The sequence below is a fragment of the Electrophorus electricus genome, chromosome 8, assembly GCF_041902795.1.
Source record: "Electrophorus electricus isolate QZ-2024a chromosome 8, ASM4190279v1, whole genome shotgun sequence".
Classification (NCBI taxonomy): domain Eukaryota; kingdom Metazoa; phylum Chordata; class Actinopteri; order Gymnotiformes; family Gymnotidae; genus Electrophorus; species Electrophorus electricus.
Genome location: NC_137504.1, coordinates 31,045,196 through 31,069,000, shown reverse-complemented (window position 1 = coordinate 31,069,000; position 23,805 = coordinate 31,045,196). Strand labels below are relative to the sequence as shown.

At 38.8% G+C, this 23,805-nt stretch overlaps 11 non-coding genes across 11 annotated transcripts; all 11 read right to left on the bottom strand.

Annotated features, from left to right (window-relative positions):
- Positions 1–1,797: 1,797 nt before the first annotated feature.
- Positions 1,798–1,871, bottom strand: trnat-agu (transfer RNA threonine (anticodon AGU)). The gene has a single exon. It is a non-coding gene; the product is annotated as a tRNA-Thr (tRNA).
- A 1,903-nt stretch (positions 1,872–3,774) lies between these two features.
- On the bottom strand, positions 3,775–3,848 carry trnat-agu (transfer RNA threonine (anticodon AGU)). Its single transcript has one exon. It is a non-coding gene; the product is annotated as a tRNA-Thr (tRNA).
- Positions 3,849–5,751: 1,903 nt separating this feature from the next.
- trnat-agu (transfer RNA threonine (anticodon AGU)) lies at positions 5,752–5,825 on the bottom strand. Its single transcript has one exon. It is a non-coding gene; the product is annotated as a tRNA-Thr (tRNA).
- A 1,926-nt stretch (positions 5,826–7,751) lies between these two features.
- Positions 7,752–7,825, bottom strand: trnat-agu (transfer RNA threonine (anticodon AGU)). Its single transcript has one exon. It is a non-coding gene; the product is annotated as a tRNA-Thr (tRNA).
- Positions 7,826–9,743: 1,918 nt separating this feature from the next.
- trnat-agu (transfer RNA threonine (anticodon AGU)) lies at positions 9,744–9,817 on the bottom strand. Its single transcript has one exon. It is a non-coding gene; the product is annotated as a tRNA-Thr (tRNA).
- A 1,425-nt stretch (positions 9,818–11,242) lies between these two features.
- On the bottom strand, positions 11,243–11,316 carry trnat-agu (transfer RNA threonine (anticodon AGU)). Its single transcript has one exon. It is a non-coding gene; the product is annotated as a tRNA-Thr (tRNA).
- A 4,141-nt stretch (positions 11,317–15,457) lies between these two features.
- On the bottom strand, positions 15,458–15,531 carry trnat-agu (transfer RNA threonine (anticodon AGU)). The gene has a single exon. It is a non-coding gene; the product is annotated as a tRNA-Thr (tRNA).
- Positions 15,532–17,450: 1,919 nt separating this feature from the next.
- trnat-agu (transfer RNA threonine (anticodon AGU)) lies at positions 17,451–17,524 on the bottom strand. The gene has a single exon. It is a non-coding gene; the product is annotated as a tRNA-Thr (tRNA).
- Positions 17,525–19,442: 1,918 nt separating this feature from the next.
- Positions 19,443–19,516, bottom strand: trnat-agu (transfer RNA threonine (anticodon AGU)). Its single transcript has one exon. It is a non-coding gene; the product is annotated as a tRNA-Thr (tRNA).
- Positions 19,517–21,435: 1,919 nt separating this feature from the next.
- Positions 21,436–21,509, bottom strand: trnat-agu (transfer RNA threonine (anticodon AGU)). Its single transcript has one exon. It is a non-coding gene; the product is annotated as a tRNA-Thr (tRNA).
- Positions 21,510–23,428: 1,919 nt separating this feature from the next.
- On the bottom strand, positions 23,429–23,502 carry trnat-agu (transfer RNA threonine (anticodon AGU)). The gene has a single exon. It is a non-coding gene; the product is annotated as a tRNA-Thr (tRNA).
- Between the last annotated feature and the right edge of the window lie 303 nt (positions 23,503–23,805).

Here is a 23,805-nt window from a genome sequence, read left to right as displayed (position 1 = left end):
AGTGACATATTGCATTAGTCTCTCAGCTCTAATTAATCTGCAGACTTGAAGGAGGTTTCAAACCATTGGTATTAATCAAGACAATTATGTATTAGCAGCACAAAAACAATCAAGCAAAGTGTTTCTGCACATATCTAAAAAACTAACAATGAATTAGCAACTCCAAAATATGCTGCCAGCATATTCGCTACTTTATGAGGCAGGTACTGGTTCTTAGAGAAAACAAGCCATAAGAGACCCACAGAAAAATGAAAGAATGACATACACGTGTTAAACTTTGTCAGACAACAGTGGGAGTAGCAAGGAACAACAGCTTTCAAGGTCCTCCAGAAGAGATACGACTGGTGGAACTCAAACCCACAGCCTTTGAATGATTTCAAATTTGAGCCTAGAAGCCCAACGCACTATTCATTGTGCCAACCAGCCTAGAAAACTTAGTTTTTGACACTCATTCAAAAAAACTAATTTGGATTTTGTGCAAATGTCACAGAATCTACCCATAGCATTAAATCAGAGAATAGGCTGTGACAGCATTCGAAAGCCAGGCAAGTAGACTTTCAAACATCTCATGTCAATGCTAACCTGAATGATGAATTTTGCCTGATATATACTCATATTGGCTGTTGACTTGAAGGAGCATTCAGAACCCTGGTGCATATTGGTGTTAAGCAACACATTTATTAAATACCACAATACAAATAAATCAAATCGTATCTGCACCTATATAAAAAACTCACAATGCCTCAGAATGCCACATCCTGTAAAGTGTTTCCATAAGGTAAAGGTAACACTGGAATTTGAATATAGGACCTCCCATTTACTACACAGGTATGAAGGCAAGTTAAGTCACAGTACACTTTTGATCAAGAGAATGCAGGGTCTTTGATGAGTACTTTCACCTTCAACAATGGAAGCAAATGCAAGTTTTTGATTGAAACCAGTGCAGAAAAACTCATTTGGATTTGGTGAAAATGTCACAGTATCTACCCATAGCATTAAAAAAGAGAATAGGCTGTGACAGCATTCGAAAGCCAGGCAAGTACACTTTCACCCATCTCATGTAAATGCTAACCTGAATGATGAATTTTGCCTGATATATACTCATATTGGCTGTTGACTTGAAGGAGCATTCAGAACCCTGCTGCATATTGATGTTAAGCAACACCTTTATGCAATAGCACAATACAAATAAATAAATCAAATCATATCTGCACCAATATCAAAAACTCACAATTATTTGGCAATTTGACTGTGTGCTAACACGTCCCTCTCTTTGCTAACCTAATGACTTGGAGAAAGAGCAGTTACTGGTTCAAAGAGAAAGCATGCCATAAGAGACCTATAGGAAAGTTAAAAATTAAAAGGCTGAGATGAGTAGACTTGTCAATAGGCACTCTCTTTGTAATTGATTTACAATTGATAATCATTGCCAGGCACTGGCGGTATTAGCAAGGAACAAGGAAAAGTAGCAACTCTGGTGGCACAACCTTTAAAGCTGAGTCTGGCAGTCAAATGGCCGACTCATTACACCAGAGAGGCTAGGTAAGACAGAGGTCGTACTGTCAATACATGCCCTAGCAGATTTTTCCACAGAGCAATGGCACAGATAAAATTTGAATGCTGCACCTAATATTTAAGAGGTATGCATTATCATAATCTAAGATCTCCCACCCTGCTTTAGGGAGTATCACTGTTTCTTTGATGTGCCCTCTCCATACTTGCAACTAATGTCAGCTGAATTGTGAGCATGAATATGGAGTCCTAACAAAGATTACCATGATGTTACCATGATGTAAGAGGTACCGCTGGGAGTTGAACCCAGGACTTCCTGTTTACTAGACAGGCGCTATGACCAGCTAAGCCACGGCACCTTCTCGGTGAGCTGGTTGAACAAATTGCAACAAATACAAGTTTCCGATTGACTGCCATGCAGAAAAATTCATTTGCATGTTGGGCAAACGTTACAGCATCTACCATTAACTGTAAATCATTTAAAAAGCAGTGACATATTGCATTAGTCTCTCAGCTCTAATTAATCTGCAGACTTGAAGGAGGTTTCAAACCATTGGTATTAATCAAGACAATTATGTATTAGCAGCACAAAAAAAATCAAGCAAAGTGTTTCTGCACATATCTAAAAAACTAACAATGAATTAGTAACTCCAAAATATGCTGCCAGCATATTCGCTACTTTATTAGGCAGGTACTGGTTCTTAGAGAAAACAAGCCATAAGAGACCCACAGAAAAATGAAAGAATGACATACACGTGTTAAACTTTGTCAGACAACAGTGGGAGTAGCAAGGAACAACAGCTTTCAAGGTCCTCCAGAAGAGATACGACTGGTGGAACTCAAACCCACAGCCTTTGAATGATTTCAAATTTGAGCCTAGAAGCCCAACGCACTATTCATTGTGCCAACCAACCTAGAAAACTTAGTTTTTGACACTCATTCAAAAAAACTAATTTGGATTTTGTGCAAATGTCACAGAATCTACCCATAGCATTAAATCAGAGAATAGGCTGTGACAGCATTCGAAAGCCAGGCAAATAGACTTTCAAACATCTCATGTCAATGCTAACCTGAATGATGAATTTTGCCTGATATATACTCATATTGGCTGTTGACTTGAAGGAGCATTCAGAACCCTGGTGCATATTGGTGTTAAGCAACACATTTATTAAATACCACAATACAAATAAATCAAATCGTATCTGCACCTATATAAAAAACTCACAATGCCTCAGAATGCCACATCCTGTAAAGTGTTTCCATAAGGTAAAGGTAACACTGGAATTTGAATATAGGACCTCCCATTTACTACACAGATATGAAGGCAATTTAAGTCACAGTACACTTTTGATCAAGACAATGCAGGGTCTTTGATGAGTACTTTCACCTTCAACAATGGAAGCAAATGCAAGTTTTTGATTGAAACCAGTGCAGAAAAACTCATTTGTATTTGGTGAAAATGTCACAGTATCTACCCATAGCATTAAAAAAGAGAATAGGCTGTGACAGCATTCGAAAGCCAGGCAAGTACACTTTCACCCATCTCATGTAAATGCTAACCTGAATGATGAATTTTGCATGATATATACTCATATTGGCTGTTGACTTGAAGGAGCATTCAGAACCCTGCTGCATATTGATGTTAAGCAACACCTTTATGCAATAGCACAATACAAATAAATAAATCAAATCATATCTGCAACAATATCAAAAACTCACAATTATTTGGCAATTTGACTGTGTGCTAACACGTCCTTCTCTTTGCTAACCTAATGACTTGGAGAAAGAGCAGTTACTGGTTCAAAGAGAAAGCATGCCATAAGAGACCTATAGGAAAGTTAAAAATTAAAAGGCTGAGATGAGTAGACTTGTCAATAGGCACTCTCTTTGTAATTGATTTACAATTGATAATCATTGCCAGGCACTGGCGGTATTAGCAAGGAACAAGGAAAAGTAGCAACTCTGGTGGCACAACCTTTAAAGCTGAGTCTGGCAGTCAAATGGCCGACTCATTACACCAGAGAGGCTAGGTAAGACAGAGGTCGTACTGTCAATACATGCCCTAGCAGATTTTTCCACAGAGCAATGGCACAGATAAAATTTGAATGCTGCACCTAATATTTAAGAGGCATGCATTATCATAATCTAAGATCTCCCACCCTGTTATAGGGAGTATCACTGTTTCTTTGATGTGCCCTCTCCATACTTGCAACTAATGTCAGCATGAATATGGAGTCCTAACAAAGATTACCATGATGTAAGAGGTACCGCTGGGAGTTGAACCCAGGACTTCCTGTTTACTAGACAGGCGCTATGACCAGCTAAGCCACGGCACCTTCTCGGTGAGCTGGTTGAACAAATTGCAACAAATACAAGTTTCCGATTGACTGCCATGCAGAAAAATTCATTTGCATGTTGGGCAAACGTTACAGCATCTACCATTAACTGTAAATCATTTAAAAAGCAGTGACATATTGCATTAGTCTCTCAGCTCTAATTAATCTGCAGACTTGAAGGAGGTTTCAAACCATTGGTATTAATCAAGACAATTATGTATTAGCAGCACAAAAAAAATCAAGCAAAGTGTTTCTGCACATATCTAAAAAACTAACAATGAATTAGTAACTCCAAAATATGCTGCCAGCATATTCGCTACTTTATTAGGCAGGTACTGGTTCTTAGAGAAAACAAGCCATAAGAGACCCACAGAAAAATGAAAGAATGACATACACGTGTTAAACTTTGTCAGACAACAGTGGGAGTAGCAAGGAACAACAGCTTTCAAGGTCCTCCAGAAGAGATACGACTGGTGGAACTCAAACCCACAGCCTTTGAATGATTTCAAATTTGAGCCTAGAAGCCCAACGCACTATTCATTGTGCCAACCAACCTAGAAAACTTAGTTTTTGACACTCATTCAAAAAAACTAATTTGGATTTTGTGCAAATGTCACAGAATCTACCCATAGCATTAAATCAGAGAATAGGCTGTGACAGCATTCGAAAGCCAGGCAAATAGACTTTCAAACATCTCATGTCAATGCTAACCTGAATGATGAATTTTGCCTGATATATACTCATATTGGCTGTTGACTTGAAGGAGCATTCAGAACCCTGGTGCATATTGGTGTTAAGCAACACATTTATTAAATACCACAATACAAATAAATCAAATCGTATCTGCACCTATATAAAAAACTCACAATGCCTCAGAATGCCACATCCTGTAAAGTGTTTCCATAAGGTAAAGGTAACACTGGAATTTGAATATAGGACCTCCCATTTACTACACAGATATGAAGGCAATTTAAGTCACAGTACACTTTTGATCAAGACAATGCAGGGTCTTTGATGAGTACTTTCACCTTCAACAATGGAAGCAAATGCAAGTTTTTGATTGAAACCAGTGCAGAAAAACTCATTTGTATTTGGTGAAAATGTCACAGTATCTACCCATAGCATTAAAAAAGAGAATAGGCTGTGACAGCATTCGAAAGCCAGGCAAGTACACTTTCACCCATCTCATGTAAATGCTAACCTGAATGATGAATTTTGCCTGATATATACTCATATTGGCTGTTGACTTGAAGGAGCATTCAGAACCCTGCTGCATATTGATGTTAAGCAACACCTTTATGCAATAGCACAATACAAATAAATAAATCAAATCATATCTGCAACAATATCAAAAACTCACAATTATTTGGCAATTTGACTGTGTGCTAACACGTCCTTCTCTTTGCTAACCTAATGACTTGGAGAAAGAGCAGTTACTGGTTCAAAGAGAAAGCATGCCATAAGAGACCTATAGGAAAGTTAAAAATTAAAAGGCTGAGATGAGTAGACTTGTCAATAGGCACTCTCTTTGTAATTGATTTACAATTGATAATCATTGCCAGGCACTGGCGGTATTAGCAAGGAACAAGGAAAAGTAGCAACTCTGGTGGCACAACCTTTAAAGCTGAGTCTGGCAGTCAAATGGCCGACTCATTACACCAGAGAGGCTAGGTAAGACAGAGGTCGTACTGTCAATACATGCCCTAGCAGATTTTTCCACAGAGCAATGGCACAGATAAAATTTGAATGCTGCACCTAATATTTAAGAGGCATGCATTATCATAATCTAAGATCTCCCACCCTGTTATAGGGAGTATCACTGTTTCTTTGATGTGCCCTCTCCATACTTGCAACTAATGTCAGCATGAATATGGAGTCCTAACAAAGATTACCATGATGTAAGAGGTACCGCTGGGAGTTGAACCCAGGACTTCCTGTTTACTAGACAGGCGCTATGACCAGCTAAGCCACGGCACCTTCTCGGTGAGCTGGTTGAACAAATTGCAACAAATACAAGTTTCCGATTGACTGCCATGCAGAAAAATTCATTTGCATGTTGGGCAAACGTTACAGCATCTACCATTAACTGTAAATCATTTAAAAAGCAGTGACATATTGCATTAGTCTCTCAGCTCTAATTAATCTGCAGACTTGAAGGAGGTTTCAAACCATTGGTATTAATCAAGACAATTATGTATTAGCAGCACAAAAAAAATCAAGCAAAGTGTTTCTGCACATATCTAAAAAACTAACAATGAATTAGCAACTCCAAAATATGCTGCCAGCATATTCGCTACTTTATTAGGCAGGTACTGGTTCTTAGAGAAAACAAGCCATAAGAGACCCACAGAAAAATGAAAGAATGACATACACGTGTTAAACTTTGTCAGACAACAGTGGGAGTAGCAAGGAACAACAGCTTTCAAGGTCCTCCAGAAGAGATACGACTGGTGGAACTCAAACCCACAGCCTTTGAATGATTTCAAATTTGAGCCTAGAAGCCCAACGCACTATTCATTGTGCCAACCAGCCTAGAAAACTTAGTTTTTGACACTCATTCAAAAAAACTAATTTGGATTTTGTGCAAATGTCACAGAATCTACCCATAGCATTAAATCAGAGAATAGGCTGTGACAGCATTCGAAAGCCAGGCAAGTAGACTTTCAAACATCTCATGTCAATGCTAACCTGAATGATGAATTTTGCCTGATATATACTCATATTGGCTGTTGACTTGAAGGAGCATTCAGAACCCTGGTGCATATTGGTGTTAAGCAACACATTTATTAAATACCACAATACAAATAAATCAAATCGTATCTGCACCTATATAAAAAACTCACAATGCCTCAGAATGCCACATCCTGTAAAGTGTTTCCATAAGGTAAAGGTAACACTGGAATTTGAATATAGGACCTCCCATTTACTACACAGGTATGAAGGCAAGTTAAGTCACAGTACACTTTTGATCAAGACAATGCAGGGTCTTTGATGAGTACTTTCACCTTCAACAATGGAAGCAAATGCAAGTTTTTGATTGAAACCAGTGCAGAAAAACTCATTTGGATTTGGTGAAAATGTCACAGTATCTACCCATAGCATTAAAAAAGAGAATAGGCTGTGACAGCATTCGAAAGCCAGGCAAGTACACTTTCACCCATCTCATGTAAATGCTAACCTGAATGATGAATTTTGCCTGATATATACTCATATTGGCTGTTGACTTGAAGGAGCATTCAGAACCCTGCTGCATATTGATGTTAAGCAACACCTTTATGCAATAGCACAATACAAATAAATAAATCAAATCATATCTGCACCAATATCAAAAACTCACAATTATTTGGCAATTTGACTGTGTGCTAACACGTCCCTCTCTTTGCTAACCTAATGACTTGGAGAAAGAGCAGTTACTGGTTCAAAGAGAAAGCATGCCATAAGAGACCTATAGGAAAGTTAAAAATTAAAAGGCTGAGATGAGTAGACTTGTCAATAGGCACTCTCTTTGTAATTGATTTACAATTGATAATCATTGCCAGGCACTGGCGGTATTAGCAAGGAACAAGGAAAAGTAGCAACTCTGGTGGCACAACCTTTAAAGCTGAGTCTGGCAGTCAAATGGCCGACTCATTACACCAGAGAGGCTAGGTAAGACAGAGGTCGTACTGTCAATACATGCCCTAGCAGATTTTTCCACAGAGCAATGGCACAGATAAAATTTGAATGCTGCACCTAATATTTAAGAGGTATGCATTATCATAATCTAAGATCTCCCACCCTGCTTTAGGGAGTATCACTGTTTCTTTGATGTGCCCTCTCCATACTTGCAACTAATGTCAGCTGAATTGTGAGCATGAATATGGAGTCCTAACAAAGATTACCATGATGTTACCATGATGTAAGAGGTACCGCTGGGAGTTGAACCCAGGACTTCCTGTTTACTAGACAGGCGCTATGACCAGCTAAGCCACGGCACCTTCTCGGTGAGCTGGTTGAACAAATTGCAACAAATACAAGTTCCCGATTGACTGCCATGCAGAAAAATTCATTTGCATGTTGGGCAAACGTTACAGCATCTACCATTAACTGTAAATCATTTAAAAAGCAGTGACATATTGCATTAGTCTCTCAGCTCTAATTAATCTGCAGACTTGAAGGAGGTTTCAAACCATTGGTATTAATCAAGACAATTATGTATTAGCAGCACAAAAAAAATCAAGCAAAGTGTTTCTGCACATATCTAAAAAACTAACAAAAATTGGCAACTCCAAAATATGCTGCCAGCATATTTGCTACTTTATTAGGCAGGTACTGGTTCTTAGAGAAAACAAGCCATAAGAGACCCACAGAAAAATAAAAGAATGACATACACGTGTTAAACTTTGTCAGACAACAGTGGGAGTAGCAAGGAACAACAGCTTTCAAGGTCCTCCAGAAGAGATACGACTGGGGGAACTCAAACCCACAGCCTTTGAATGATTTCGAATTTGAGCCTAGAAGCCCAACGCACTATTCATTGTGCCAACCAGCCTAGAAAACTTAGTTTTTGACACTCATTCAAAAAAACTAATTTGGATTTTGTGCAAATGTCACAGAATCTACCCATAGCATTAAATCAGAGAATAGGCTGTGACAGCATTCGAAAGCCAGGCAAGTAGATTTTCAAACATCTCATGTAAATGCTAACCTGAATGATGAATTTTGCCTGATATATACTCATATTGGCTGTTGACTTGAAGGAGCATTCAGAACCCTGGTGCATATTGGTGTTAAGCAACACATTTATGAAATACCACAATACAAATAAATAAATCAAATCGTATCTGCACCTATATAAAAAACTCACAATGCCTCAGAATGCCACATCCTGTAAAGTGTTTCCATAAGGTAAAGGTAACACTGGAATTGGAACATAGGACCTCCCATTTACTACACAGGTATGAAGGCAAGTTAAGTCACAGTACACTTTTGATCAAGACAATGCAGGGTCTTTGATGAGTACTTTCACCTTCAACAATGGCAGCAAATGCAAGTTTTCGATTGAAACCAGTGCAGAAAAACTCATTTGGATTTTGTGAAAATGTCACAGTATCTACCCATAGCATTAAAAAAGAGAATAGGCTGTGACAGCATTCGAAAGCCAGGCAAGTAGACTTTCACCCATCTCATGTAAATGCTAACCTGAATGATGAATTTTGCCTGATATATACTCATATTGGCTGTTGACTTGAAGGAGCATTCAAAACCCTGCTGCATATTGATGTTAAGCAACACCTTTATGCAATAGCACAATACAAATAAATAAATCAAATCGTATCTGCACCAATATCAAAAACTCACAATTATTTGGCAATTTGACTGTGTGCTAACACGTCCCTCTCTTTGCTAACCTAATGACTTGGAGAAAGAGCAGTTACTGGTTCAAAGAGAAAGCATGCCATAAAAGACCTATAGGAAAGTTAAAAATTAAAAGGCTGAGATGAGTAGACTTGTCAATAGGCACTCTCTTTGTAGTTGATTTACAATTGATAATCATTGCCAGGCACTGGCGGTATTAGCAAGGAACAAGGAAAAGTAGCAACTCTGGTGGCACAACCTTTAAAGCTGAGTCTGGCAGTCAAATGGCCGACTCATTACACCAGAGAGGCTAGGTAAGACAGAGGTCGCACTGTCAATACATGCCCTAGCAGATTTTTCCACAGAGCAATGGCACAGCTAAAATTTGAATGCTGCACCTAATATTTAAGAGGCATGCATTATCATAAACTCAGATCTCCCACGCTGTTATAGGGAGCATCACTGTGTGTTTGATGTGCCCTCTCCATACTTGCAACTAAGGTCACCTGAATTGTGAGCATGAATATGGAGTCCTAACAAAGATGACCATGATGTAAGAGGTACCGCTGGGAGTTGAACCCAGGACTTCCTGTTTACTAGACAGGCGCTATGACCAGCTAAGCCACGGCACCTTCTCGGTGAGCTGGTTGAACAAATTGCAACAAATACAAGTTTCCGATTGACTGCCATGCAGAAAAATTCATTTGCATGTTGGGCAAACGTTACAGCATCTACCATTAACTGTAAATCATTTAAAAAGCAGTGACATATTGCATTAGTCTCTCAGCTCTAATTAATCTGCAGACTTGAAGGAGGTTTCAAACCATTGGTATTAATCAAGACAATTATGTATTAGCAGCACAAAAAAAATCAAGCAAAGTGTTTCTGCACATATCTAAAAAACTAACAATGAATTAGCAACTCCAAAATATGCTGCCAGCATATTCGCTACTTTATTAGGCAGGTACTGGTTCTTAGAGAAAACAAGCCATAAGAGACCCACAGAAAAATGAAAGAATGACATACACGTGTTAAACTTTGTCAGACAACAGTGGGAGTAGCAAGGAACAACAGCTTTCAAGGTCCTCCAGAAGAGATACGACTGGTGGAACTCAAACCCACAGCCTTTGAATGATTTCAAATTTGAGCCTAGAAGCCCAACGCACTATTCATTGTGCCAACCAACCTAGAAAACTTAGTTTTTGACACTCATTCAAAAAAACTAATTTGGATTTTGTGCAAATGTCACAGAATCTACCCATAGCATTAAATCAGAGAATAGGCTGTGACAGCATTCGAAAGCCAGGCAAATAGACTTTCAAACATCTCATGTCAATGCTAACCTGAATGATGAATTTTGCCTGATATATACTCATATTGGCTGTTGACTTGAAGGAGCATTCAAAACCCTGCTGCATATTGATGTTAAGCAACACCTTTATGCAATAGCACAATACAAATAAATAAATCAAATCGTATCTGCACCAATATCAAAAACTCACAATTATTTGGCAATTTGACTGTGTGCTAACACGTCCCTCTCTTTGCTAACCTAATGACTTGGAGAAAGAGCAGTTACTGGTTCAAAGAGAAAGCATGCCATAAAAGACCTATAGGAAAGTTAAAAATTAAAAGGCTGAGATGAGTAGACTTGTCAATAGGCACTCTCTTTGTAGTTGATTTACAATTGATAATCATTGCCAGGCACTGGCGGTATTAGCAAGGAACAAGGAAAAGTAGCAACTCTGGTGGCACAACCTTTAAAGCTGAGTCTGGCAGTCAAATGGCCGACTCATTACACCAGAGAGGCTAGGTAAGACAGAGGTCGTACTGTCAATACATGCCCTAGCAGATTTTTCCACAGAGCAATGGCACAGATAAAATTTGAATGCTGCACCTAATATTTAAGAGGCATGCATTATCATAATCTAAGATCTCCCACCCTGTTATAGGGAGTATCACTGTTTCTTTGATGTGCCCTCTCCATACTTGCAACTAATGTCAGCTGAATTGTGAGCATGAATATGGAGTCCTAACAAAGATTACCATGATGTAAGAGGTACTGCTGGGAGTTGAACCCAGGACTTCCTGTTTACTAGACAGGCGCTATGACCAGCTAAGCCACGGCACCTTCTCGGTGAGCTGGTTGAACAAATTGCAACAAATACAAGTTTCCGATTGACTGCCATGCAGAAAAATTCATTTGCATGTTGGGCAAACGTTACAGCATCTACCATTAACTGTAAATCATTTAAAAAGCAGTGACATATTGCATTAGTCTCTCAGCTCTAATTAATCTGCAGACTTGAAGGAGGTTTCAAACCATTGGTATTAATCAAGACAATTATGTATTAGCAGCACAAAAAAAATCAAGCAAAGTGTTTCTGCACATATCTAAAAAACTAACAATGAATTAGCAACTCCAAAATATGCTGCCAGCATATTCGCTACTTTATTAGGCAGGTACTGGTTCTTAGAGAAAACAAGCCATAAGAGACCCACAGAAAAATGAAAGAATGACATACACGTGTTAAACTTTGTCAGACAACAGTGGGAGTAGCAAGGAACAACAGCTTTCAAGGTCCTCCAGAAGAGATACGACTGGTGGAACTCAAACCCACAGCCTTTGACTGATTTCGAATTTGAGCCTAGAAGCCCAACGCACTATTCATTGTGCCAACCAGCCTAGAAAACTTAGTTTTTGACACTCATTCAAAAAAACTAATTTGGATTTTGTGCAAATGTCACAGAATCTACCCATAGCATTAAATCAGAGAATAGGCTGTGACAGCATTCGAAAGCCAGGCAAGTAGACTTTCAAACATCTCATGTAAATGCTAACCTGAATGATGAATTTTGCCTGATATATACTCATATTGGCTGTTGACTTGAAGGAGCATTCAGAACCCTGGTGCATATTGGTGTTAAGCAACACATTTATGAAATACCACAATACAAATAAATAAATCAAATCGTATCTGCACCTATATAAAAAACTCACAATGCCTCAGAATGCCACATCCTGTAAAGTGTTTCCATAAGGTAAAGGTAACACTGGAATTGGAACATAGGACCTCCCATTTACTACACAGGTATGAAGGCAAGTTAAGTCACAGTACACTTTTGATCAAGACAATGCAGGGTCTTTGATGAGTACTTTCACCTTCAACAATGGCAGCAAATGCAAGTTTTCGATTGAAACCAGTGCAGAAAAACTCATTTGAGATACTACAAACTCATTTGTAGATACTGTGAAAATGTCACAGTATCTACCCATAGCATTAAAAAAGAGAATATGTTAAGCAACACCTTTATGCAATAGCACAATACAAATAAATAAATCAAATCGTATCTGCACCAATATCAAAAACTCACAATTATTTCCAATTTGACAGTGTGCTAGCATGTCCCTCTCTTTGCTAACCTAATGACTTGGAGAAAGCTGTTACTGGTTCAACGAGAAAGCATGCCATAAGAGACCTATAGGAAAGTTAAAAATTAAAAGTCTGAGATGAATTTGACAAACAAATAGGAAAGCAAGCATTGGAAATCTATGAGTAGACTTGTCGACAGGCACTCTCTCTGTAATTGACTGACACTTGTTAAACATTGCCAGGTACATTCAGAACCCTGGTGCACAATGGTGTTAAGCAACACATTTATGCAATAGCACAATACAAATAAATAAATCAAATCGTATCTGCACCTATATAAAAAACTCACAATGCCTCAGAATGCCACATCCTGTAAAGTGTTTCCATAAGGTAAATGTAACACTGGAATTTGAACATAGGACCTCGCATTTACTACACAGGTATGAAGACCAGTTAAGTCACATTACACTTTTGATCAAGACAATGCAGGGTCTTTGATGAGTACTTTCACCTTCAACAATGGCAGCAAATGCACGTTTTTGATTGAAACCAGTGCAGAAAAACTCATTTGGATTTTGTGCAAATGTCACAGAATCTACCCATAGCATTAAATCACACAAAAGGTTGTGACAGCATTCGAAAGCCAGGCATATAGACTTTCACCCATATCATGTAAACACCAACCTGAATGATAAATTTTGCATGATATATACTCATATTGGCTGTTGACTTGAAGGAGCATTCAGAACCCTGGTGCATATTGGTGTTAAGCAACACATTTATGCAATAGCACAATACAAATAAATAAATCAAATCGCATCTGCACCTATATAAAAAACTCACAATTATTTGGCAATTTGACAGTGTGCTAGGACGTCCCTCTCTTTGCTAACCTTTTTCAAAATTAAAAAACATGTAGTAAAGCAAGCATCGGAAATCAATGAGTACACTTGTCGACAGGCAGTCTCTCTGTAATTGATTTACACTTGTTAAACATTACCAGGCACTGGTGGTATTATCAAGGAACAAGGAATTTCAAGTTCCTCCAGAAAAGCAGCATCTCTGGTGGCACAACCTTTAAAGCTGAGTCTGGAAGTCAAATGATCTACTCATTGCACCACAGAGGCTATGTGAGACAAAGTTTGCAGTGTCAATTGGCACTCTGAGCCTTAGCTTCATGCCCTAGCAGATTTTTTCACAGAGCAATGGCACAGTTGAAATTTGAATGCTGGACTTAATGTTTAAGAGGCAGGCACTATCATAAGCTAAGATCACCCACACTGTTATAGGGAGTATCACTGTGTCTTTGATGTGCCCTTTCCCCCTCCATACTTGCAACGAAGGACACCTAAATTTTGAGCATTCACTTGCATGTTGGGCAAATGCTACAACATCTACTATTAATGGTAACTCATGGAAAAAGCAGTGACATGTTGCATTAGTCTTTCAACTCTAATAAGTCTGCGGGCTTGAAGGACGGTTCAAACCATTGCTATTAATCAAGACAATTATGTATTAGCAACACAAAAAAAAAACAAGCAAAGTGTTTCTCCACATATGTAATGAACTGACATTGAATTGGCAATTCGAAAATATGCTGACAGCATATTTGTTACTTTATTAGGGATCTGCTGGTACTTTGAGAAAACAAGCCACAAGCGACCTACAGCAAACTAACATAAACTTGTTATATTTTGCAACACAAGTGTGGGATTAGCAAGAAACAAGGGATTTCACGATCCGCCAGAAAAAAGCTGACTCTGGTGGGACTCGAACCCACAATCTTTGAATGGCTTCTAATCCTAACCTAGAAGTCCAATGCGCTATCCATGGACTGTCATTCATGATTGTGAACCTGAACGTTACATTCTATAAAGTGTTTCCGTAAGGTAAAGGTAACACTGGAACTTGAACATAGGACCTCCCATTTAATACACAAGTGTGATGACCTGTTAAGTGACAGCACACTTTTGATCAAGACAATGCAGGATCTTTGATGAGTACGTTCACCTTCAATACAGGCAAGAAACGCAAGTTTTCCAGTGAAACCAGTGCAGAAAAACTCATTTGGATTTTGTGCAAATGTCACAGAATCTACCCATAGCATTAAATCAGAAAAAAATGCTGTGACAGCATTCGAAAGCCAGGCAAGTAGACTTTCATGCATCTCATGTAAATACCAACCTTAATGATTAATATTGCCTGATATATACTAATATTGCCTTTTTACTTGAAGGAGCATTTAGAACCCTGGTGCACATTGGTGTTAAGTATCACATGTATGTAATAGCACAATACAAATAAATAAATCAAATCGTATCTGCACCAATATAAAAAACTCACAATTATTTGTTAATTTGACTGTGTGCTAACACGTCCCGCTCTTTGCTAACCTAATGACTTGGAGAAAGAGCAATTACTGTTTCAAAGAGAAAGCATGCCATAAGAGACCTATAGGAAAGTTAAAAATTAAAAGGCTGAGATGAGTAGACTTGTCAATAGGCACTCTCTTTGTAATTGATTTACAATTGATAATCATTGCCAGGCACTGGCGGTATTAGCAAGGAACAAGGAAAAGTAGCAACTCTGGTGGCACAACCTTTAAAGCTGAGTCTGGCAGTCAAATGGCCGACTCATTACACCAGAGAGGCTAGGTAAGACAGAGGTCGCACTGTCAATACATGCCCTAGCAGATTTTTCCACAGAGCAATGGCACAGATAAAATTTGAATGCTGCACCTAATATTTAAGAGGCATGCATTATCATAATCTAAGATCTCCCACCCTGTTATAGGGAGTATCACTGTGTGTTTGATGTGCCCTCTCCATACTTGCAACTAAGGTCACCTGAATTGTGAGCATGAATATGGAGTCCTAAAAAAGATTACCATGATGTAAGAGGTACCGCTGGGAGTTGAACCCAGGACTTCCTGTTTACTAGACAGGCGCTATGACCAGCTAAGCCACGGCACCTTCTCGATGAGCTGGTTGAACAAATTGCAACAAATACAAGTTTCCGATTGACTGCCATGCAGAAAAATTCATTTGCATGTTGGGCAAACGTTACAGCATCTACCATTAACTGTAAATCATTTAAAAAGCAGTGACATATTGCATTAGTCTCTCAGCTCTAATTAATCTGCAGACTTGAAGGAGGTTTCAAACCATTGGTATTAATCAAGACAATTATGTATTAGCAGCACAAAAAAAATCAAGCAAAGTGTTTCTGCACATATCTAAAAAACTGACAAGTAATTGGTAACTCCAAAATATGCTGCCAGCATATTTGCTACTTTATTAGGCAGGTACTGGTTCTTAGAGAAAACAAGCCATAAGAGACCCACAGAAAAATGAAAGAATGACATACACGTGTTAAACTTTGTCAGACAACAGTGGGAGTAGCAAGGAACAACAGCTTTCAAGGTCCTCCAGAAGAGATACGACTGGTGGAACTCAAACCCACAGCCTTTGAATGATTTCAAATTTGAGCCTAGAAGCCCAACGCACTATGCATTGTGCCAACCAGCCTAGAAAACTTAGTTTTTGACACTCATTCAAAAAAACTAATTTGGATTTTGTGCAAATGTCACAGAATCTACCCATAGCATTAAATCAGAGAATAGGCTGTGACAGCATTCGAAAGCCAGGCAAGTAGACTTTCAAACATCTCATGTAAATGCTAACCTGAATGATGAATTTTGCCTGATATATACTCATATTGGCTGTTGACTTGAAGGAGCATTCAGAACCCTGGTGCATATTGGTGTTAAGCAACACATTTATGAAATACCACAATACAAATAAATAAATCAAATCGTATCTGCACCTATATAAAAAACTCACAATGCCTCAGAATGCCACATCCTGTAAAGTGTTTCCATAAGGTAAAGGTAACACTGGAATTGGAACATAGGACCTCCCATTTACTACACAGGTATGAAGGCAAGTTAAGTCACAGTACACTTTTGATCAAGACAATGCAGGGTCTTTGATGAGTACTTTCACCTTCAACAATGGCAGCAAATGCAAGTTTTCGATTGAAACCAGTGCAGAAAAACTCATTTGGATTTTGTGAAAATGTCACAGTATCTACCCATAGCATTAAAAAAGAGAATAGGCTGTGACAGCATTCGAAAGCCAGGCAAGTAGACTTTCACCCATCTCATGTAAATGCTAACCTGAATGATGAATTTTGCCTGATATATACTCATATTGGCTGTTGACTTGAAGGAGCATTCAAAACCCTGCTGCATATTGATGTTAAGCAACACCTTTATGCAATAGCACAATACAAATAAATAAATCAAATCGTATCTGCACCAATATCAAAAACTCACAATTGTTTGGCAATTTGACTGTGTGCTAACACGTCCCTCTCTTTGCTAACCTAATGACTTGGAGAAAGAGCAGTTACTGGTTCAAAGAGAAAGCATGCCATAAAAGACCTATAGGAAAGTTAAAAATTAAAAGGCTGAGATGAGTAGACTTGTCAATAGGCACTCTCTTTGTAGTTGATTTACAATTGATAATCATTGCCAGGCACTGGCGGTATTAGCAAGGAACAAGGAAAAGTAGCAACTCTGGTGGCACAACCTTTAAAGCTGAGTCTGGCAGTCAAATGGCCGACTCATTACACCAGAGAGGCTAGGTAAGACAGAGGTCGCACTGTCAATACATGCCCTAGCAGATTTTTCCACAGAGCAATGGCACAGCTAAAATTTGAATGCTGCACCTAATATTTAAGAGGCATGCATTATCATAATGTAAGATCTCCCACCCTGTTATAGGGAGTATCACTGTGTCTTTGATGTGCCCTCTCCATACTTGCAACTAAGGTCACCTGAATCGTGGGCATAAATATGGAGCCCTAACAAAGATTACCATGATGTAAGAGGTACCGCTGGGAGTTGAACACAGGACTTCCTGTTTACTAGACAGGCGCTATGACCAGCTAAGCCACGGCACCCTCTCGATAAGCTGGTTGAACAAATTGCAACAAATACAAGTTTCCGATTGACTGCCATGCAGAAAAATTCATTTGCATGTTGGGCAAACGTTACAGCATCTACCATTAACTGTAAATCATTTAAAAAGCAGTGACATATTGCATTAGTCTCTCAGCTCTAATTAATCTGCAGACTTGAAGGAGGTTTCAAACCATTGGTATTAATCAAGACAATTATGTATTAGCAGCACAAAAAAAATCAAGCAAAGTGTTTCTGCACATATCTAAAAAACTAACAAAAATTGGCAACTCCAAAATATGCTGCCAGCATATTTGCTACTTTATTAGGCAGGTACTGGTTCTTAGAGAAAACAAGCCATAAGAGACCCACAGAAAAATAAAAGAATGACATACACGTGTTAAACTTTGTCAGACAACAGTGGGAGTAGCAAGGAACAACAGCTTTCAAGGTCCTCCAGAAGAGATACGACTGGGGGAACTCAAACCCACAGCCTTTGAATGATTTCGAATTTGAGCCTAGAAGCCCAACGCACTATTCATTGTGCCAACCAGCCTAGAAAACTTAGTTTTTGACACTCATTCAAAAAAACTAATTTGGATTTTGTGCAAATGTCACAGAATCTACCCATAGCATTAAATCAGAGAATAGGCTGTGACAGCATTCGAAAGCCAGGCAAGTAGATTTTCAAACATCTCATGTAAATGCTAACCTGAATGATGAATTTTGCCTGATATATACTCATATTGGCTGTTGACTTGAAGGAGCATTCAGAACCCTGGTGCATATTGGTGTTAAGCAACACATTTATGAAATACCACAATACAAATAAATAAATCAAATCGTATCTGCACCTATATAAAAAACTCACAATGCCTCAGAATGCCACATCCTGTAAAGTGTTTCCATAAGGTAAAGGTAACACTGGAATTGGAACATAGGACCTCCCATTTACTACACAGGTATGAAGGCAAGTTAAGTCACAGTACACTTTTGATCAAGACAATGCAGGGTCTTTGATGAGTACTTTCACCTTCAACAATGGCAGCAAATGCAAGTTTTCGATTGAAACCAGTGCAGAAAAACTCATTTGGATTTTGTGAAAATGTCACAGTATCTACCCATAGCATTAAAAAAGAGAATAGGCTGTGACAGCATTCGAAAGCCAGGCAAGTAGACTTTCACCCATCTCATGTAAATGCTAACCTGAATGATGAATTTTGCCTGATATATACTCATATTGGCTGTTGACTTGAAGGAGCATTCAAAACCCTGCTGCATATTGATGTTAAGCAACACCTTTATGCAATAGCACAATACAAATAAATAAATCAAATCGTATCTGCACCAATATCAAAAACTCACAATTGTTTGGCAATTTGACTGTGTGCTAACACGTCCCTCTCTTTGCTAACCTAATGACTTGGAGAAAGAGCAGTTACTGGTTCAAAGAGAAAGCATGCCATAAAAGACCTATAGGAAAGTTAAAAATTAAAAGGCTGAGATGAGTAGACTTGTCAATAGGCACTCTCTTTGTAGTTGATTTACAATTGATAATCATTGCCAGGCACTGGCGGTATTAGCAAGGAACAAGGAAAAGTAGCAACTCTGGTGGCACAACCTTTAAAGCTGAGTCTGGCAGTCAAATGGCCGACTCATTACACCAGAGAGGCTAGGTAAGACAGAGGTCGCACTGTCAATACATGCCCTAGCAGATTTTTCCACAGAGCAATGGCACAGCTAAAATTTGAATGCTGCACCTAATATTTAAGAGGCATGCATTATCATAAACTCAGATCTCCCACGCTGTTTTAGGGAGCATCACTGTGTGTTTGATGTGCCCTCTCCATACTTGCAACTAAGGTCACCTGAATTGTGAGCATGAATATGGAGTCCTAACAAAGATGACCATGATGTAAGAGGTACCGCTGGGAGTTGAACCCAGGACTTCCTGTTTACTAGACAGGCGCTATGACCAGCTAAGCCACGGCACCCTCTCTATGAGCTGGTTGAACAAATTGCAACAAATACAAGTTTCCGATTGACTGCCATGCAGAAAAATTCATTTGCATGTTGGGCAAACGTTACAGCATCTACCATTAACTGTAAATCATTTAACAAGCAGTGACATATTGCATTAGTCTATCAGCTCTAATTAATCTGCAGACTTGAAGGAGGTTTCAAACCATTGGTATTAATCAAGACAATTATGTATTAGCAGCACAAAAAAAATCAAGCAAAGTGTTTCTGCACATATCTAAAAAACTAACAATGAATTAGCAACTCCAAAATATGCTGCCAGCATATTCGCTACTTTATTAGGCAGGTACTGGTTCTTAGAGAAAACAAGCCATAAGAGACCCACAGAAAAATGAAAGAATGACATACACGTGTTAAACTTTGTCAGACAACAGTGGGAGTAGCAAGGAACAACAGCTTTCAAGGTCCTCCAGAAGAGATACGACTGGGGGAACTCAAACCCACAGCCTTTGAATGATTTCGAATTTGAGCCTAGAAGCCCAACGCACTATTCATTGTGCCAACCAGCCTAGAAAACTTAGTTTTTGACACTCATTCAAAAAAACTAATTTGGATTTTGTGCAAATGTCACAGAATCTACCCATAGCATTAAATCAGAGAATAGGCTGTGACAGCATTCGAAAGCCAGGCAAGTAGATTTTCAAACATCTCATGTAAATGCTAACCTGAATGATGAATTTTGCCTGATATATACTCATATTGGCTGTTGACTTGAAGGAGCATTCAGAACCCTGGTGCATATTGGTGTTAAGCAACACATTTATGAAATACCACAATACAAATAAATAAATCAAATCGTATCTGCACCTATATAAAAAACTCACAATGCCTCAGAATGCCACATCCTGTAAAGTGTTTCCATAAGGTAAAGGTAACACTGGAATTGGAACATAGGACCTCCCATTTACTACACAGGTATGAAGGCAAGTTAAGTCACAGTACACTTTTGATCAAGACAATGCAGGGTCTTTGATGAGTACTTTCACCTTCAACAATGGCAGCAAATGCAAGTTTTCGATTGAAACCAGTGCAGAAAAACTCATTTGGATTTTGTGAAAATGTCACAGTATCTACCCATAGCATTAAAAAAGAGAATAGGCTGTGACAGCATTCGAAAGCCAGGCAAGTAGACTTTCACCCATCTCATGTAAATGCTAACCTGAATGATGAATTTTGCCTGATATATACTCATATTGGCTGTTGACTTGAAGGAGCATTCAAAACCCTGCTGCATATTGATGTTAAGCAACACCTTTATGCAATAGCACAATACAAATAAATAAATCAAATCGTATCTGCACCAATATCAAAAACTCACAATTGTTTGGCAATTTGACTGTGTGCTAACACGTCCCTCTCTTTGCTAACCTAATGACTTGGAGAAAGAGCAGTTACTGGTTCAAAGAGAAAGCATGCCATAAAAGACCTATAGGAAAGTTAAAAATTAAAAGGCTGAGATGAGTAGACTTGTCAATAGGCACTCTCTTTGTAGGTGATTTACAATTGATAATCATTGCCAGGCACTGGCGGTATTAGCAAGGAACAAGGAAAAGTAGCAACTCTGGTGGCACAACCTTTAAAGCTGAGTCTGGCAGTCAAATGGCCGACTCATTACACCAGAGAGGCTAGGTAAGACAGAGGTCGCACTGTCAATACATGCCCTAGCAGATTTTTCCACAGAGCAATGGCACAGCTAAAATTTGAATGCTGCACCTAATATTTAAGAGGCATGCATTATCATAAACTCAGATCTCCCACGCTGTTATAGGGAGCATCACTGTGTGTTTGATGTGCCCTCTCCATACTTGCAACTAAGGTCACCTGAATTGTGAGCATGAATATGGAGTCCTAACAAAGATGACCATGATGTAAGAGGTACCGCTGGGAGTTGAACCCAGGACTTCCTGTTTACTAGACAGGCGCTATGACCAGCTAAGCCACGGCACCCTCTCTATGAGCTGGTTGAACAAATTGCAACAAATACAAGTTTCCGATTGACTGCCATGCAGAAAAATTCATTTGCATGTTGGGCAAACGTTACAGCATCTACCATTAACTGTAAATCATTTAACAAGCAGTGACATATTGCATTAGTCTATCAGCTCTAATTAATCTGCAGACTTGAAGGAGGTTTCAAACCATTGGTATTAATCAAGACAATTATGTATTAGCAGCACAAAAAAAATCAAGCAAAGTGTTTCTGCACATATCTAAAAAACTAACAATGAATTAGCAACTCCAAAATATGCTGCCAGCATATTCGCTACTTTATTAGGCAGGTACTGGTTCTTAGAGAAAACAAGCCATAAGAGACCCACAGAAAAATGAAAGAATGACATACACGTGTTAAACTTTGTCAGACAACAGTGGGAGTAGCAAGGAACAACAGCTTTCAAGGTCCTCCAGAAGAGATACGACTGGGGGAACTCAAACCCACAGCCTTTGAATGATTTCGAATTTGAGCCTAGAAGCCCAACGCACTATTCATTGTGCCAACCAGCCTAGAAAACTTAGTTTTTGACACTCATTCAAAAAAACTAATTTGGATTTTGTGCAAATGTCACAGAATCTACCCATAGCATTAAATCAGAGAATAGGCTGTGACAGCATTCGAAAGCCAGGCAAGTAGATTTTCAAACATCTCATGTAAATGCTAACCTGAATGATGAATTTTGCCTGATATATACTCATATTGGCTGTTGACTTGAAGGAGCATTCAGAACCCTGGTGCATATTGGTGTTAAGCAACACATTTATGAAATACCACAATACAAATAAATAAATCAAATCGTATCTGCACCTATATAAAAAACTCACAATGCCTCAGAATGCCACATCCTGTAAAGTGTTTCCATAAGGTAAAGGTAACACTGGAATTGGAACATAGGACCTCCCATTTACTACACAGGTATGAAGGCAAGTTAAGTCACAGTACACTTTTGATCAAGACAATGCAGGGTCTTTGATGAGTACTTTCACCTTCAACAATGGCAGCAAATGCAAGTTTTCGATTGAAACCAGTGCAGAAAAACTCATTTGGATTTTGTGAAAATGTCACAGTATCTACCCATAGCATTAAAAAAGAGAATAGGCTGTGACAGCATTCGAAAGCCAGGCAAGTAGACTTTCACCCATCTCATGTAAATGCTAACCTGAATGATGAATTTTGCCTGATATATACTCATATTGGCTGTTGACTTGAAGGAGCATTCAAAACCCTGCTGCATATTGATGTTAAGCAACACCTTTATGCAATAGCACAATACAAATAAATAAATCAAATCGTATCTGCACCAATATCAAAAACTCACAATTGTTTGGCAATTTGACTGTGTGCTAACACGTCCCTCTCTTTGCTAACCTAATGACTTGGAGAAAGAGCAGTTACTGGTTCAAAGAGAAAGCATGCCATAAAAGACCTATAGGAAAGTTAAAAATTAAAAGGCTGAGATGAGTAGACTTGTCAATAGGCACTCTCTTTGTAGTTGATTTACAATTGATAATCATTGCCAGGCACTGGCGGTATTAGCAAGGAACAAGGAAAAGTAGCAACTCTGGTGGCACAACCTTTAAAGCTGAGTCTGGCAGTCAAATGGCCGACTCATTACACCAGAGAGGCTAGGTAAGACAGAGGTCGCACTGTCAATACATGCCCTAGCAGATTTTTCCACAGAGCAATGGCACAGCTAAAATTTGAATGCTGCACCTAATATTTAAGAGGCATGCATTATCATAAACTCAGATCTCCCACGCTGTTATAGGGAGCATCACTGTGTGTTTGATGTGCCCTCTCCATACTTGCAACTAAGGTCACCTGAATTGTGAGCATGAATATGGAGTCCTAACAAAGATGACCATGATGTAAGAGGTACCGCTGGGAGTTGAACCCAGGACTTCCTGTTTACTAGACAGGCGCTATGACCAGCTAAGCCACGGCACCCTCTCTATGAGCTGGTTGAACAAATTGCAACAAATACAAGTTTCCGATTGACTGCCATGCAGAAAAATTCATTTGCATGTTGGGCAAACGTTACAGCATCTACCATTAACTGTAAATCATTTAACAAGCAGTGACATATTGCATTAGTCTCTCAGCTCTAATTAATCTGCAGACTTGAAGGAGGTTTCAAACCATTGGTATTAATCAAGACAATTATGTATTAGCAGCACAAAAAAAATCAAGCAAAGTGTTTCTGCACATATCTAAAAAACTAACAATGAATTAGCAACTCCAAAATATGCT